Source organism: Cynocephalus volans, chromosome 8, assembly GCF_027409185.1.
Source record: "Cynocephalus volans isolate mCynVol1 chromosome 8, mCynVol1.pri, whole genome shotgun sequence".
Lineage (NCBI taxonomy): Eukaryota > Metazoa > Chordata > Mammalia > Dermoptera > Cynocephalidae > Cynocephalus > Cynocephalus volans.
In genome coordinates this window covers 42337657-42354080 of record NC_084467.1, presented here as the reverse complement: position 1 = coordinate 42354080, position 16424 = coordinate 42337657, and the positions used below count along the sequence as shown (strand labels likewise).

The 16424-nt window shown below is 34.5% G+C and overlaps 1 protein-coding gene across 1 annotated transcript in view; it reads left to right on the top strand.

Annotated features, from left to right (window-relative positions):
• Positions 1–16424, top strand: part of FAF1 (Fas associated factor 1) — a 516326-nt gene that overhangs the window by 228101 nt on the left and 271801 nt on the right. The window lies entirely within an intron of this gene.

Sequence of the window (16424 nt, the reverse complement as noted above, 5' to 3'; positions counted from 1 at the left end):
TGATCTATTGTGAAAGATTATGCTAGTGATAGAATAATAACTTTTGTGAATAATCTTCATACAGAATCTTGAATGCACATTTTCCTCTTTTTAAATATAACTTGGTGATTTTTTGTGGTAGAGAGACCTGTGTCCCTAAACTTCAAATGTTTTCAAACTTTTCCTCTACCACCTACTAAAAATATTCATTTTTAGGTAAATAGTAGCAAAAAAGGAAATTAAATTTGGCTTTACCAAAGTAGAAATCACTGAACTGAAAAGTTAAATCTAATGTAATTGTCTTTGATCAGATGTTAATACTTAAGAATTTAAGGATTTCTTGGATTGCTCTTTATCGTCTCTATGTTTAGAGCATATATTAATGGCAAGTGAAATTTACACACTATTTTGAAATGACAAACTACAAACTTGTAGTCCTGATATAAACCTCAGATGAGATTAAATTAAACAAAGAGTTAAGGTATGGTTGTGTATCTAGTCAGGTAGAACATTATTTTGTAGGTTAGTTAAAAAAAAGTATAATCACTGTCATATAATATGTAATCTACATAATTAAAAGCAAACAGGAGACATCATTGTTTCTAATCTATTGCTTTCTAGTAACATGATTAAATGGATTTATCAAAATGTCTTCCTGGGCTAATGGAAATGTTCTTTATTGCCATGTGGCTAACCTTAGTTTGATTGCCAGTCAGTCCCCAAGCAATGAGGGGTCTGCAATACTGCTGAAATGTAGTGTTTACTGGAGAATGAGTAATTTATATAACACTAAAGTAGTTTTCCCTAGTTGCCTTTGTGGATTTTTACCAAGTTATAATAGTGCTATTTCTTATGTTGGAACAATAAGAAAGAGAAAAATTCAAAGGCAAACAAAAGATGTAGTAAAAGGAGGGGCATGTGGAGACTCCTACTAATGTAAAAGTCACCTTAGTGCACATTTTATTAAAACCTAAGTAAAAAGCCAGGGTTTATTTCTTGTAATGTGTTTATCCCCTATATCTTTCTATAAAACTAGAGATCATTTTTTTATGACCTTTACGAGGATACTTCAAAAAGTCCCTGGAAAATAGAATCAAAAGATAATATGAATCTCTCTGTGAACTTTTTGAAGACCCCTTGTATCTTAAATGCAGATTTCTTGGGAGACAATTTTAAAAAGCAAAATAAAATCCATGAAGAAGCTTAAAAGCTAATGGTAATCACTTTTAATTTGTGGTTTTCATTTTGTGTTTTACCAAATAAAAATTCTTTCTGACATCTTAACTATATAGTGGAGTCCAAAAAACAATTTCCTAGTGAGTTATATAGCATATAATATTATCAAAAGTGATAGATAAACTTGCTCTGTGCTAGACTCCATAATCAAATTGATTTGTTTTTTGCAGAATTTTGTTATAATTAGTGGATTCTGGACATCTTATTTGTAATTTGTAATCTAACTTATAATCTAAAAAGGAGAATATAAAAGGTAATTGTGATTCTTGGTGTTGTATTTGGGAATTGGCAAATGAATAGAACAACTCTGAAATTGGTAGAGGAAAATGGGAAGATTTATGTACATATTATCCCCATCCCTTTATCTCAGTAAGGGTTTTTTTTTTTTTAAAAAAAATGGTGTTATTTTTATTTAGGTGATTGGTTTGATATTTAATTGGTTTTATTGTTCTTTTGTATGTTTATCTCTGAAGTGAGTTTAGTGGATGTTGGAAGATGGAATGAAATTGGAGAATAAATTGCCTGTTAATTACAGTGCGGGACTAAGACAAGGTTCTGCTGCTGGATTCCACCGTTCCAATTATAGTATAATGGCAAACATTAGGTTCTTTCTTTATAAAGTACTAGTCTTCTCTAAAGGGCTAGACAACTTTAGTATTATGGCCTCATACCTAAACAAAATTTATTATAACCAAATCAGGAAAGTGATATGATTACAGTTCCATCACTCCTGACAAAAGACATCAAGGTATAATGAGAAAAACCATGGGTTCCAGTCCCAGTTTGGCTATGGCCTTCCTTAGATTTTTCATTTATAAAATGGGAAGTGTGTTTCCAATTGCCAGGGTGGTTGTAAAAATTTGGTAATAGTACTACATTATATGTGAAAGCATAAGTTACAAAGCACAATAATTAAAATGATTTTATATGGTAGTAAATACCAATAGTAATTCTTTTCATTCAAATTTCAGTTGTTTTTTAATAACAAATCTAGAAGGACATAGGCCTATTTTGATTCCTCCATTTTATAGATGAGGAAGTCCAGATGTTTAGAATTGGTGAGAAAGTTGAGGTGCTTAGAAGAGTTAGGTAGATTGTTTGAGGTCAACAGTAAATACTTCTGACTCTGAAGATTGTGCTCCATCTACTGTAGCTTTCAGACTTGACAGAAATATACAAAGTTTTATTCCAAAGGCAACTACTTTTTTTGGAGGCTATTCTCTAGGAGGAGATTTTTAAAAAATCATATAATTTGTCATTATATAGTCTTTGAAGGGCATTTGTATATATTATCTCACTTACTGTCATTCTTCTCAAGAATATTCATGACATTTCAGTGTGTTACAGTACACACTGTAGTTACAGTACATTGTTAATCGTTTAATAAAATGTAGATATAAAATATGATATTTTAAAATTGTTTACTGACAAACCATTTTATTCACAAACTTTGGTGAGAAATATAGATATGGAAAACTATATCTCAACTAAATCTCATGTTCTATTAAAAACTTCTTGGGTTGGCCGATTAGTTCAATTGTTTAGAGCATGGTGCTGAGAATACCAAGGTCTGGGGTTCGATTTCCATACCAGTTAGCCACCAAAAAAATAGCACAAAAAAACTCTTCTTATCTTGAGTTTACTGCCACTAGGGGGTGCCTGGTAATTGAGTCTTTGTTCAGGGGGAAAAAAAAAAAAAATACAAGCTAAGAGCAGCGAAATTATCATATGAGTGACTATAGTTGAATTTAGAGTGATTTTAAAATAATGTTTTTCAGAAAACAGAATTTCAAGCTTTCTGGTAATTTAAGAGGAAACTCTTTAATCATAATCTTTATAACAGTTGAAAAGTTTTTGAAACCCTTTTTAAAAATAAATCAGATTTCACTATTTAATTGAAAGGTGAAACTGCACCCCTGTGGCACAACTGAAAATTATATTATAAATTATACTCAAATTAGACAGGGGAAAAACTGTTAATTATACATGTTTCATATTATTATAGGAATGATTTAGTTCATCAGTGATGTATTGATTATTCTAGTAGATAAAAACAAGCTCTGTTCTTAGGGAGCTCATAACCTATTCACTAAGGATATTAGGCCTTTTCTTAATTCATTCATTTATAGAAAATTTCCTTAGATGCCACTCATTCCTGGTGTTCCTTCTAACACTCAGATTGCTTTATCCAGTCTCCTTTGTAAACTCTTCTTTTCTTTACCTGCTCTAAATGTTGGTGTTTTCAACAGTTCTGTTCTCAGCAGTGCCTCTTACTGTATCTTCCCTCTGACATCTGCTCTCAACTCTTCAGTTTTCAAATATGTATAGATAACTTAAAAATCTCTACTTACAAACTCATATGTCTTAGTTGCCTGTGGAGCTTTTCACTTGTGTGTGTCCCGTATGTAATTTGAAGTCATATGTCTAGAACTGAGCTGATCATCTTCTGGAGCAATCTGTGCAGCAAGTAGGAAAAATTGGAACAAGTGAACCAAGAAAGGGCTGGTGACCAAAAAAAGGGGTATGAGAGTATTTTAGCCTGTTAGTGCTGCTATAACAAAGTACCATAGCCTGGGCGGCTTAAATAACAGATTTTTATTTCTCCCCAGCTCTGGATGTTGGAAAGCTCAAGATGAAGGTTCTAGCAGGGTCAGGTTTTGGTGGGAGCTGTCTTCTAGGCTTACAAATAGCCAACTACATGCTGTATCCTTATATGTCAGAGAGAGGAGAGAGTTCTGGTCTCCCTCTCTTTTTGGGGGCCCAAATCTCTTCTGTCAGATTTGGGCGCCACCCTTATGACCTTATTTAACCCAAATTACTTCCTAAAGACTCTATCTCCCAATACAATCACATTTGGGGTTATGGCTTCAACATATGAGTGCTAGATACCAAAATTGTGAATACAGTAAAAATGGTACTTAGAGGGAAATTTGTAATCTTAAATTCACTAATTAGAAGACAAGAAAGAGGAAACAATTGAATTGTATGTTCAACTTAAGAACGAAGAGAAATAACAGATAAGTCTGAAGAAAATAGAAGGAAAGATTAAAGAGCAGAAATTAATGATGTGGCAATCAACAAGAGTAATTATTTTTTGCTTAAAAAGTCAAGCCAAGAAAAAATTGGAGTAAGCATAAATAAAAATATTATGAAATAATATTATGAAATAGTATGAAAAAAGGGACTTAATTTAAAAATCTCTTCTGAATCTGTAGTTAAGATGATAATTATTAAGTAATACTAAACAAATAAATTAAAACCAAATGATTTTAAAACAAAAATAAACAAAATATGAATATCTTTATGCCAGTAAAATCTGTAATTTTGATGAAATGGAGAATTTAATATAAAGTACTCAAATGAGTATAAGAGGAAATAGATAACCTGAAAAAAATGACAGTCATTAAAGAAACTGAATTAGCAGTCAAAAATTCCACACGACACTCCTTTTTCCTGCACATACCCTTGCATCCCGTGAGGATTTCCATAAAGAAATTTTACCACATCTTCCTGGAGCAGATTATTTCAATCTTACTTATATAAGCTGTTCCCAGAGGGATTGCTACCTATCTTATTTTATGATGTTCATATAATCTTGGTACCAAAATCAGAAAAAGAGAATACAAGAAAAAAATATAGGAAAGCTCATTTATATCCATAGATAATAAAAAATGAGTAGGTGAACTTCTCTTTGGCTTCTCTCAGCCTTATTTAATGACCTATTTTTTACCCATGTCTCTATTCCACTGCATTCAAACAGAATCTCCCTCCCAGTAAAGTGGTCTCACTAAGATGTAAATGAACCAATAGCTTTCTCTAGAAAAACATAACTTGATTATGTCTTCCTTCTGCTCAAACACTTCCACTAGCTTTCCAGTACACTTAAAGTAGAATCCAAGTGCCCGACTATGGCCTACAAAGAACTTACATAAGCTTGTTCCTGACTTTATCACTAACATTATCTTTTATCACTGTCCCTCTGACTAATAGCTCACTCTGGCTCCTTGCTCTTCTTTAAACATTCTAAGTGTCGTTCTACTTTAGGGCATTTATACTTTGGTGTTCCTCCACCAGGAATGACCTTCCACCACGTATCAACTTGGCTCATTCCTTCCCTTTATTCAGGCCTCTACTCAAATGTCACATCCTCAGAGAGGCTTTTCTTGATCCCCTGGTCTGAAACAGCTCTTTTATCATACTCTCTCTCTTTACTTTGCTTTATCACTACAATGCATTATATTAGTAATATTAGTGATGTATTCATAATCCTATTTGTTGTCTGTCTCTCTCACCACAATGTAAAGCTACAAAAAATTAGGAACTTTTCTTTTTGTTCACTGCTGTATCCCCAGCAGCTAAGAGTGCCCAAAACATAGTAGGTACTTAGAAATAATTGTGGAATGCATACTGTAAAGTAACACATTTCTAAGGTTATTTGTCTCTTAAAAAAGATCAAAGCTAAGGAGTGAAGTTCTTATGGTGGCATGTCAAGCATTGTGCAGAGAAGAGACTAGATATTGGGGGGAAAAAGACTTTACAAGTATGCCATAAATGTAATAAGGTAGACAATTTCTACTTTTTGGCATGAGGTTAGGCTTTATTGTTGTCTAGTGTTCCCTCTGGTGTTCCCATTATAGTATGGAGTAATAGAAGGAGCTCTGGCTTTATAATCAGACAGACTGTTCAGTCCTATACAAGGGTACTTCAAAAAGTTCATGGAAAAATGGAATTAAAAGGTAAAAATAAAAAATATGAACTTATTTCTCAACATAAGCTCCATCAAGTTCAAGACACTTTTGTAAGCAGTGAAACCAGTTCATCTGTAAAGAACTGATGAGGGTCCTGGGAATTTAACCAATCAATGCAGTCTTTTTTACATTATTAACTGAAGAAAAATGGATGCCCTTAAAAGATTTTTTTAAGATTAGGAAACAAAAAGAAGTCAAAAGGAGCCAATTCAGGACTGTAACGTGGATGCTTAATGATTTCCTTTTGAAACTCTTGCAAAATTGCCCCTGTTTGATGAGAGGAATGAGCAGAAGCATTGTCATGGTTGAGAAGGACTCTCTGGTGAAGTTTTCTCAGGTGTTTTTCTGCTAAAGCTTTGGGTAACTTTCTCAAAACATTCTCCTAATAAGCAGATGTTATTGTTCTTTGGCCCTCCAGAAAGTTGACAAGCAAAATTCCTTGAGCATCCCAAAAAACCATTGCCATAACATTTGCTCTTGGCTGGTCTGCTTTTACTTTGACTGGACCATTTCCACCTCTTGGTAGCCATGGCTTTGATCATGCTTTGTTTTCATTACAGTACTAGTAAAGCCATGTTTCATCTCCTGTTCCAATTCTTTCAAGAAATGCATCAGAATCTTGATCTCACTTGTTTAAAATTTCCGTTGAAAGCTCTGCTCTTGTCTGCAGCTGATCTGGGTGCAACAGTTTTGGCACTCATTGAGCAGAAAGTTTGTTCAGCTCTAATTTTTTGGTCAGAATTGTGTAAGCTGAACCAGTGAGATGTCTATGGTGTTGGCTATTGTTTCAGCTGTTAATCATTGGTCCTCTTCAATTAGGACATGAATAAGATTAATTTTTTCCTCATAAATTGATGTGGATAGTCTGCCGCTGCAGGCTTCATCTTCAGCATTGTCTCATCCCTTCTTAAAATGTAAACTGCTGATTTCTTTGGGGCATTGTCCTCATAAACTCTTCATAATGCATCAGTGATTTCACAGTGTTTCACCCAGGCTTCACCATAAATTTGATGTTTGTTCTTGCTTCAATTTTTGCAGAATTCATTTTGCTCTGATAGGGGCATTTTTTCAAACTAATTTGTTATCCTTCTTAGTGCCTGAAAATATATCCTGCTCAGACATGTTATAACAAGTTAGTATGAGTTTATTTGGATGTTAAAAATTTTGAAATCCATGAAAAATTTTTTGTAATATGCGTTTTCCATGAACTTTATGAAGATGTCTCATATCTGCCCTATGCTAAGTTTTGTGGCCTCAGCCAACAGCTTTCTTCTATAAGTCTTAGTTTCCCCAATATTATTTCATGTATGGCTATCCTCTCTCCAACTAGTTCTTACTCTGAAGAGTAAGAGCATTCTTACTGAGCATCCCTCAGCTCATAAAAGTGTTATCCATGTAACAGGCTCGTAATAGAAATTTGTTATAATGAATATGAAAAGTTTGATGACTAACTGAATAATGTGATTTTTGTTTCAGCATCTGTTTTCTCTCCATTGGCTGTTTTGCTGTTGTTAAACTCATCATAAAATCTTTTCAAATAGCGAGCTCATTTGTCTTGTTACACATGCAGGGTGTCAGTTATTCATTCATTGATCAGACATATATTGAGTACCATCCTACAATATGTTAATTCTTTGTTCTAGGTGCTAGAGATATAATGAGGAACAGGACAGACAAGGGTCCCTGCTTTCATGGAGTTTACAGTATAATATGTGTAGAGGTGATGAGAGGGTAGACAACAAACTGTGTAAGCAAGATGAGTAAGAAAAAATATCAGATGATAAGTGCTTTGCAGAAAACTAAAATAGGGTGACATGACAATGAGTAATTGGGTGAGGAGGATAGGTTGTAAGATCAGGAAAGACTTCTGCAGATATACCATTTAAGCTGAGACATCAGTGATGGAAGAGCCATTAAGTGAAGAACAGAGTGAAGAGTATTCTAGGCAGGGGATACAAGTAGTGCCAAAGCTCTAAAGCCACATGTAAATATAGTTGGAGAAGGTTTGACATTTTGGGGCTTGGTATTGCTGATGATCACCTTGCTAGAAAAGGACCGAATAGATGTTTTGGTAATAAAAGAACAGTTTTTGCAACTTGCTTTGGTCACAGTCTAATAAGTGATGAAAATGTTCAGCTCCATTTTAATTATATAAATTTTATTCATATTTTGGGAAGGCGTCAGAAAATTTGGTATCCCTCGTTTGTAGTTGTTCCTTTTGCAAGTAGTAATTGAGTCCTGCTAATGGCCTTTGATTTTTTTGTACTGGGCTTATGGTTCCAGTTAATATTTTAATCACTTCTTATGAGGGTGTGGTTGAGCTCTGATTGTATAGTCAAGCATATGTGGCCTCAGGATTGTGAAGTTACTTTTTTCTATGGCTTTGAATTAATTGATATTTGTGTAAACAGGAGTAAATTCAGGGAGATAATTGAGACTCCTGTGATAGTTGAGTAAACCACTGATGTTAAAATATATGATTTTGTTTTGTTTTTTTCCTTTGAAAAGCATCAGAGGCAAAACAGGTGGCAGTAGCCATGAATTAAGTGAGAGCAAAGTTATTGTATTTTCCAGTGCTACTGTGAAAGGAATTAAGGAGTAGTGAGTCAAGATAGCTTAGTTCTAGGCCTAGCTCTGCCACAAAATCACCGTAGGACTTTGGGAAGATAACTCCTCTGCTCTGGGTCTCAGATTCTACCTGAAAATGATGAGGCTATTTTAGATATTTAGGCATTCATGATACTGCTTACCCTTCCTTTCTTCTAGGATTCTTAACAGTATATTATACACATAAAAATCAGTAGCCAAATTGGAAAACAAAACTGCTTTAATAGCCAGGCAAGCACCCAGTGGAGGATGTGGCTTAGACCTGAGTCCTAAGTGGGGTCTTTTACCTCTTACTCCAGATCTAAATCTTAGGACTCATATTCTAGAGGGAATTATGACTGCGTCTTCAGAGCCTGATGGACTGATGCAATAGGCCTGCCTCACCAACCTATTCACAGTAGGAAAAACAGCTTAGAGATCTCTCATGGCAACTCTGTCCAGAGTGTACCTACCACAATGGTTGAGAAATGGAAGTGAACTTAGTGAACTAGGGCACAGGAAGGGGAAGAGGAAGCTGCTGGTATTGTCCCTGGCTTTGTGAAATCTAATCTAGTACAAGGGTGCTACAAAGAGGTTGTGGTAAAATAGAATTAAAAAATAATACAAATCTTCCCAGGATCTTTTTGAAGACCTCTTGTAGGTGTGACAGTGTGAATTAATTCTAATTGGCTGTTTTCTTCCTCCGAGAGAATCAAATCTAGAGTAGTGGGGGTTTGGGGGAGGAACTACAAATGTTCTCATTAAAGCTCTTCCCTTGTAGGGAGAATCAACATGGACAGAAATTTTATCCTCCCTATGAGTGAGGCAGAAGCCTGAGAAAGAGCAAAAGAGATACTCTACTCGTGATCCTTGAGGTCTCTTCTAACTCCTTTCTTTCAAACTCTCTATGTTTGATATGCACTCTACTGTACCCATTAAGCTTGGTATAATAAGAGAAAAACATATTTCTTTCTTCTTCTTGTAACCATCCATCTACAGTGGTAATATATGTGTTCCTAGCCCTGGTCCTAGCAAAGAGGTGCCACCCTTTGGGTGTGTATTGACATTCATACAAAAATAGTATACCTTTTTCTTTTTCTCATTCCTACATCTCTTAACCTGTACTGAAGCCATTCTAGCCATTCTTCTGCTCCCATTATCCCAAATATGAAAGATAACTGAGAAGTGTTGTGGAACTTTGGTGAGATTCAGTTATTAAAAGGACATTCTGAGGATGCTTTCAAATAGTTCTCATCCTGTTTGTTTCTCCAGCACCTCATAATTTTGGCACAAATATTAATCCTTGTAATATTTTTCACTCTTCTGTCTATATCCTACTATTTCAGTTTTTGGTGTATTTCCCTAATGCAAGAGAAGTCACATACACGTAATCTTTGACTTAGTATTTTTGGGGGGTGGGGGTGGGGGTGGCTGGCCGATAAGGGGATGCAAACCCTTGACCTTGGTGTTACCAGCACCACACTGTAACCGAGTCAGCTAGCCAGCCATCCCTTTTGTTTTTTGTTTTTTGGGTTTTTTTGGCTGCTGGCTGGTATGGTCTAGTATATAAATCAAACCCTGGATCTTGGTGTTACCAGCACCGTGCTCTAACCAACTGAGCTAACTGGCCAGCCTGAGAGCTCTGAGACCTCTGAGAATAAGAGGAAAGCTCTAGGATATCATCTCTGGAGGCAGTTAAAGCAATCATTTAATTCCTTCCCATTTTATGATGGAAGGGACTGAGGTACAGAAAGGGGAAGTTGAATAGTCTGTTCACGCCTTAGTTTCTTCAGAATGATCAGGATGATAATTTCTGTCTCCTAGGACTTCAGGGAGGGGTGGGTGTAATTAAATAAGATAGTATATGTGAGCATTGGGCCTGGCACAATGAAGATGCTCAGTAGTTTCTCTTTTCCAGGTCACAGAGCTGGTTAATGGATGAGCTAGGGTTTGGATTTCATAGGGCTCTTATCTCCAAATCACTCAACATAGTGATCCTTTGAGCATCCTAGAGATGAGTTTTTTTAACTATAACTCAAGGGTTGCTCAAAAGGTCAGAATCAGTTTGGTCCTCAACATAAAGTCTCACTTCAATCTAGTTCACATGTTAAGTAAACTTGGAGCAGTGCCTGCTGTCCCATAGTAGATGCTCAATAAGTCCTTCAAATGGATAGGCAAAGTGATGTAGCTCTTTCAGGAACAAATGGGGGACTCTTTTGTATAAGCAATTTTATTTTCAAACCAGGAAAAAAAAAAAAGTTTTAAAACTTTTTAATATCTCTAAAGAATATGCAACAATTTTATTTGAAGTGGTTTTTGTATGAGTGTGTCATCTTCATGGTAGCTTTTTAGTGATCAATATTTGTGAGGTTTTAGTAGTGTGGTACAAAGGCCACCTTTAAGTGGCCTATAAATAACAGTTTTCTTTAATTTTTATATATGCAAGTAAATGTTCTGAATGGATCAATTATAAGTTTTTCTTCCAAAATGCTTTACAAAACAACTTTTTTGTTTGTTTTCACAAAGGATATTTATCTGTAAAAATATTTTAGGTTACCAGTGTTGTAATATCATTCTTAAAGTAACTTGTCACTTCTCAAGACTAAATAGATATAACCAGTATTTCAAGTACATTATTGTTATTAATTTTCAGTTTAAATTTAATTCTAGTGAGTGTTATTATTAGATTTTGTGAAAGTGAAATTTAGAGGTATTGGGTTGGTAAATGTTTCTTAATGACTGGCCCCTTAAAAGTGGCCCATTTAAAAAAGAGGACATTTCCCTGAAGTTATGCATTCTGGATGAAAGAAGAAACTTGTCCCCAATTAAAGCTTCAATGGAGATTACAACACATCTAATTGGAGTGATGTACCAAACCCATTTATACAGTTTACTGCCTATTGATAGATCAGTGATTACGGAGATTAGCTTGTTAGCATCACACTTTGAAAAAAGAACTGTGGGTACTCCCTATAGTTGATTTAATGGATAGTCAGAAACTTGGCCACTAATTCATGAAACAAAAATCAGTATATCTGTAAATATAATTTTTTTTGCTTTCTTCATTTTTTGTGTAAATGGATGGACTGTTTTGCTTAATGGATCAGAATACATCACTATTACCAGTAATTACCACATTTTGATTAATCTTATATACTTTGGTTAATATATTTTGCTGAATCCAATATATCACTATATTGATAAACAGTAATTATAGGTATAAGGCCACCTGAACTTCGATATCATCATGAAAAATGTTATTAGGAATTATGTGAAACCAAATGTTTATCTAGACATAGTTAATTGCCAACAAAGAAAGCAATTAAAAGTAGCTGCTGAGTAAGAGGCCAACCTTTGTTAAACATGGTTTTAAGATTGTTACAGAACTTGTGGTGATGATAACATGGTGTCTTGGAGGATGTTAACAACTGTAGCAGAGTGTTAATTAAGAATGATGTAATCTGCAGCTCACAATTATTAATATCATATGTTAGTTTACCTGGAGCAAAACCTAGTTCCAGTTATGATTAGAGCTCAAGTCACATTAACAGTAGAAAGATTAACATTTTATTTTTATGCTGTTCCTGAGACAATTTAAATATCCTAAATGAAATACAATCAAATGTGAACATCAAGGCCCTACCTCATTTACATATGTGCCAGATTTTCAAACTGATTGCTATTTGAACCTAATCTGTCATTGCTAGCTGCATTAGCTACAACAAACATTACATTTACATATTGATTTATTATTTTGTTTTAGTGTAAATAATCCATAATTATAGTAAATGTGGTCTTTTGTTGACAAGAGCTCATATGACTCTGCAAGTTTAGAATTGAAATTTAAATTACCATATGTCATGCTTTTTAATTTAAAATCTTGATGTATCTAAAAGGATAAAAAAATCATTGTAGATCACAAAATATTCCCCAGGAGACAAAAGAGAAAAAATTTTAGGGCCTTTTGGAAATATAAAAATTGTATAGTATTAATAAAAAATTCAATAACATATTCTAAAATTATTATTTACATTTTAAAAATAAAAAATTACAGTAATTTGAAATAAATTACTGTTCTTGCTTCAATATCAGGCCATATTTTAAAAGATAAAATCTAGTGGAAATGAACCTTATAAGCCTATTTTGTAAGAAAGGGCATACACACACAGCAGGAATAAAACGAGACTTTTGATTCCTATATTGGTGTTAATACTTTACTCAACTATACATACAGCACTGGTTTAAGAAGTATAATTTCACTGCTGACAACTCATATGTGTCAGTGGACATATAGTGTTACTAAATAGCAATTGCAGCAAATCCTGGGCTCCCATTTACACTGGTTAAAAGTATGTTGTATTTTTGAAGTTAAAAATAAGGGGTTTATTTAATTGCAAAAATGGCCAATATCAGATTATCCAAGCATGTTTTTTGCTAACTACTTTTTATAGAGAAATAATTTATATGCAATAAAATGTACTTAAGTGTCTCCAATTATATGAGTTTTGGCTAATGCATATTGTTTCCTACCATGGATTTTAATGAATGAGATTTCATTTTGGATTTGTACATAACAAATATCTAACTAGCAGGCAGTTTACAAGCCTGTACTTGAATGCTGTGAATACAGAAGCTGTAAAAGCCTTTATATTTGTCGGCTTGGGCTGCTAAAACAAAATACCGTAGACTGGGTAGCTTAAACATCAGACATTTATTTCTCACAGTTCTGGAGGCTGGAAGTCCAAGATCAAAGTGCTGGCAGATTCAGTTCCTAGTGAGGGCCCTCATCCTGGCTTGGCTGCCATCTCTCTGTGGCCTCACATGGCAGAAAGAAAAAGCTCTGGTCTCTCTTTCATTTTTTGCAAGGATTCTAATCCCATCACGGAGCCCCACCTTCATGACCTCATCTATACCTAATTATCTCTCAAAGACCCATCTCCAGATGCCATCACATTGGTGGTTAGGGCTTCAACATACGAATTTTGGGGAGGACAAAAACATTCAGTTCATAACAGCCCTGAAACCCAAGTCTGAATTTATCTTTCCTAGTGTAGTTGTTTAATTTTCATAGATTTGTATTTTATAATAGTGCTTCACCTAAAACTGTTAATGTTTTAATAGGTGGGTTATAGTTTAGCCTGGCCAAATCTTCTGTCCACTGAAGACTTTAAGAAGAATTCTGAATTCAAAGAATTGCTGGAGGAGAAACCATTAAATTTCTATTATTATTCTTGGTTCAAGACACCCTGCCTAGTACTCTGTGAAATGGGCCTGATGCTATTTAGCAGGAAGGACATCATTCCTTTTTTTGTCTGGAATTAATGACAAGACTGTAGCTACATGGTGATCAAATGATTGTTTCACTACCATAATGCAACCTTAAGTTAATCTTGAGAAATTCACTATATCATATGTGTTAAAATAGCCCTGTGCTTTCTCTGTAAAGCAGTCGCATTCATTTTCTTAGTGTTTTTGCACATTTTATCAATACTTGACATATGGAGGTAAATAATATATGGCTTTGTATGTTAATATGTATAAAAATACCTATACTAGACCTTCAGATTTATTTATTGGGGCCTATGTTTAAAATTTGCTGTACCTGATTTCTTCCCTTTAAAAAAAAGTTCAGGAGAATGTAAAATGTATAAACTAAGTCAGTGAATTAAAATTACATTGACACTCATTAGAAGGCAGGTATTTTTAATTGCACTCTGAGGTGGTGAGCATGCTAATAGTATTGATCTGATCCTGACATCTTGAGCACAGGTGCTGATGGTCAGCTCTGTGCCCCACGAATATGTATAATCAATAATAATAAAAAAAGGCAGGTATTTTATAGGTAACTTCTTTGTTCCTGATAAATGTTCATAGTTGGATTGGAATGAGATCTCCCCAGGCATAGATAGATGGGCATTCTGCTAATGAAAGAGCATTAGAAGCCCAAGACTTGTGGACAAAGAAGAGAGTACAGAAAAGATGTTTTACTGAAACTGCTTCCAGAACTATATTAGTGGCTTAGGTATTAACGCTTAGTTATAATAATGAGAATTATAGAGAAGTGATTGGAGAACTACATTTTTATAGTTCTCTCTCTTACATGCTACCTGCCCCCTCCTCCAGTTTTAAAATTAAGAAACTGGTTAAGAGAATTATGAGATGATTTGTGTGAAAATGTCTAGCACTTTGCTACTAGGTCCTTAATTATGTTAGCTTCCATTTCATTTTATTTCATTGCATATTTGCAATGCCATTAACTCAGAGATGGAGGCAAAGTATATGATTCAGATTACATTTTAAACATTGATTTCAGTCTATATCTGAGGGTAGAACAAGGACTGGTAGCTTTAATGGCCCTTGTCTGTTTGTGAAAACCAAACCATGTTTTTGTTGATAAATTCAAATAGTCCAATTCAAAGGATAACTATATTGGAGAAAAAAATAAAAACTAGTGAGGAGAGAATATGTATTCTATTAAAACCATTTATTGGTTTGAGTTAAAATTCAAACTGCTTTAAAAAAAGTTTTTATATTTACTTATTGTATACCTTTTCTTCTCCCTCTAATTGAAGAGAAAACATGCCATTAAAAGAAAAACGGTTTCATTATTTCTCATCTATTTTTGTTGACAGTCATCTTTTTAGACTCCAAAGAGCTAAAGCTGAAGTAGCATGAAGGACTTTGCATCTTGAAAGTAAAAGATTACTCAGGGTGGCTTATCCATGGCTGACTATTCTGACCAATCATAACAAGGCACTGTGAGGGAGAAAATTGCTCCTGGATGCAGCGACTAAGGACTCAACTCATTCTGTTAACTTCAGCAACTAGAATCAATTTGGCTAAATAACATTTTAACAATAAAGTTTTTGCAAGTTATCCAAATTACCATGGTAAATTCCTTACAGCCTTCCCCCTTCTCCCTCCACCCCCACAACCCTAACAAAACGAAACTTATTCAGTTCTCATGCCAGCTTCTGTGGAAAGCATCCTTAATCTGATTTAGGTGTTCTTCTGTGTTTCCATAGCACCTTAGAAAATTGGTAAGAGTTCTTAGCACATGGTACCATGTGAGAATTTTAGGTTTGCTTGTTTGCCCATCCCTCAATAAACTCAATGAAGATAGAAATATGATCTTACTGGGTTCACTTCCCTGGTACCTGGAGAGCAAATCATAACAGTATAATCTCTGGAGTTAGAGCTGGGTCACTGCTAGTTCTTTTTTGTGTGACTTTAAGCAAGTAACTTAACATCAGTCTCCCCATCTGTAAAATGGAAATGATAATAATAACCTCATGAAGTTGGCATGAAGCTCTTAATGCCTAATACATAGTAGCACTTGTTAAAGGGTAGCCATTATTATTAATAGCTAAGTAAATGAATCAGGCTAGAGTCTGAGGTTGAAGATAATACCTTTAGCTGACTCCTCCAAACAGACCATTTTCACAAAGAGCATGAATGTGGTAGATCAACCTCAAACAAGACCTGTGTAAGAAGAACACGGTGAGTCTGGATAACATTAGGTACAATACACAATTATGTTCAGTGATCAGAAAAGGTTTTATAATGAAATCCTACAGGGGAAAGGAACTAAAACATGAAAATTAGCTGCCATAAAAGCACTGTAAATCCTTTTGTTGATGTTTCACTGTAATTGTAAGATGTATGGGTACCCTTCAAAAGAGGTCTATTTTCAATAATTTTATAGTAGGTCCCTTATAAATTATATGCAATAAAAATCTCTACTTGGCTTTTAAAAATTTTATATTCATTATTCTATGAAGGAGGATTATGATCTTTTTCCTGAAGAGGAAATTGAGAATTTACACAGCAGTTAAGTACCCGAAATAGGGCCTTGTATATGGTAGACAATAAAAA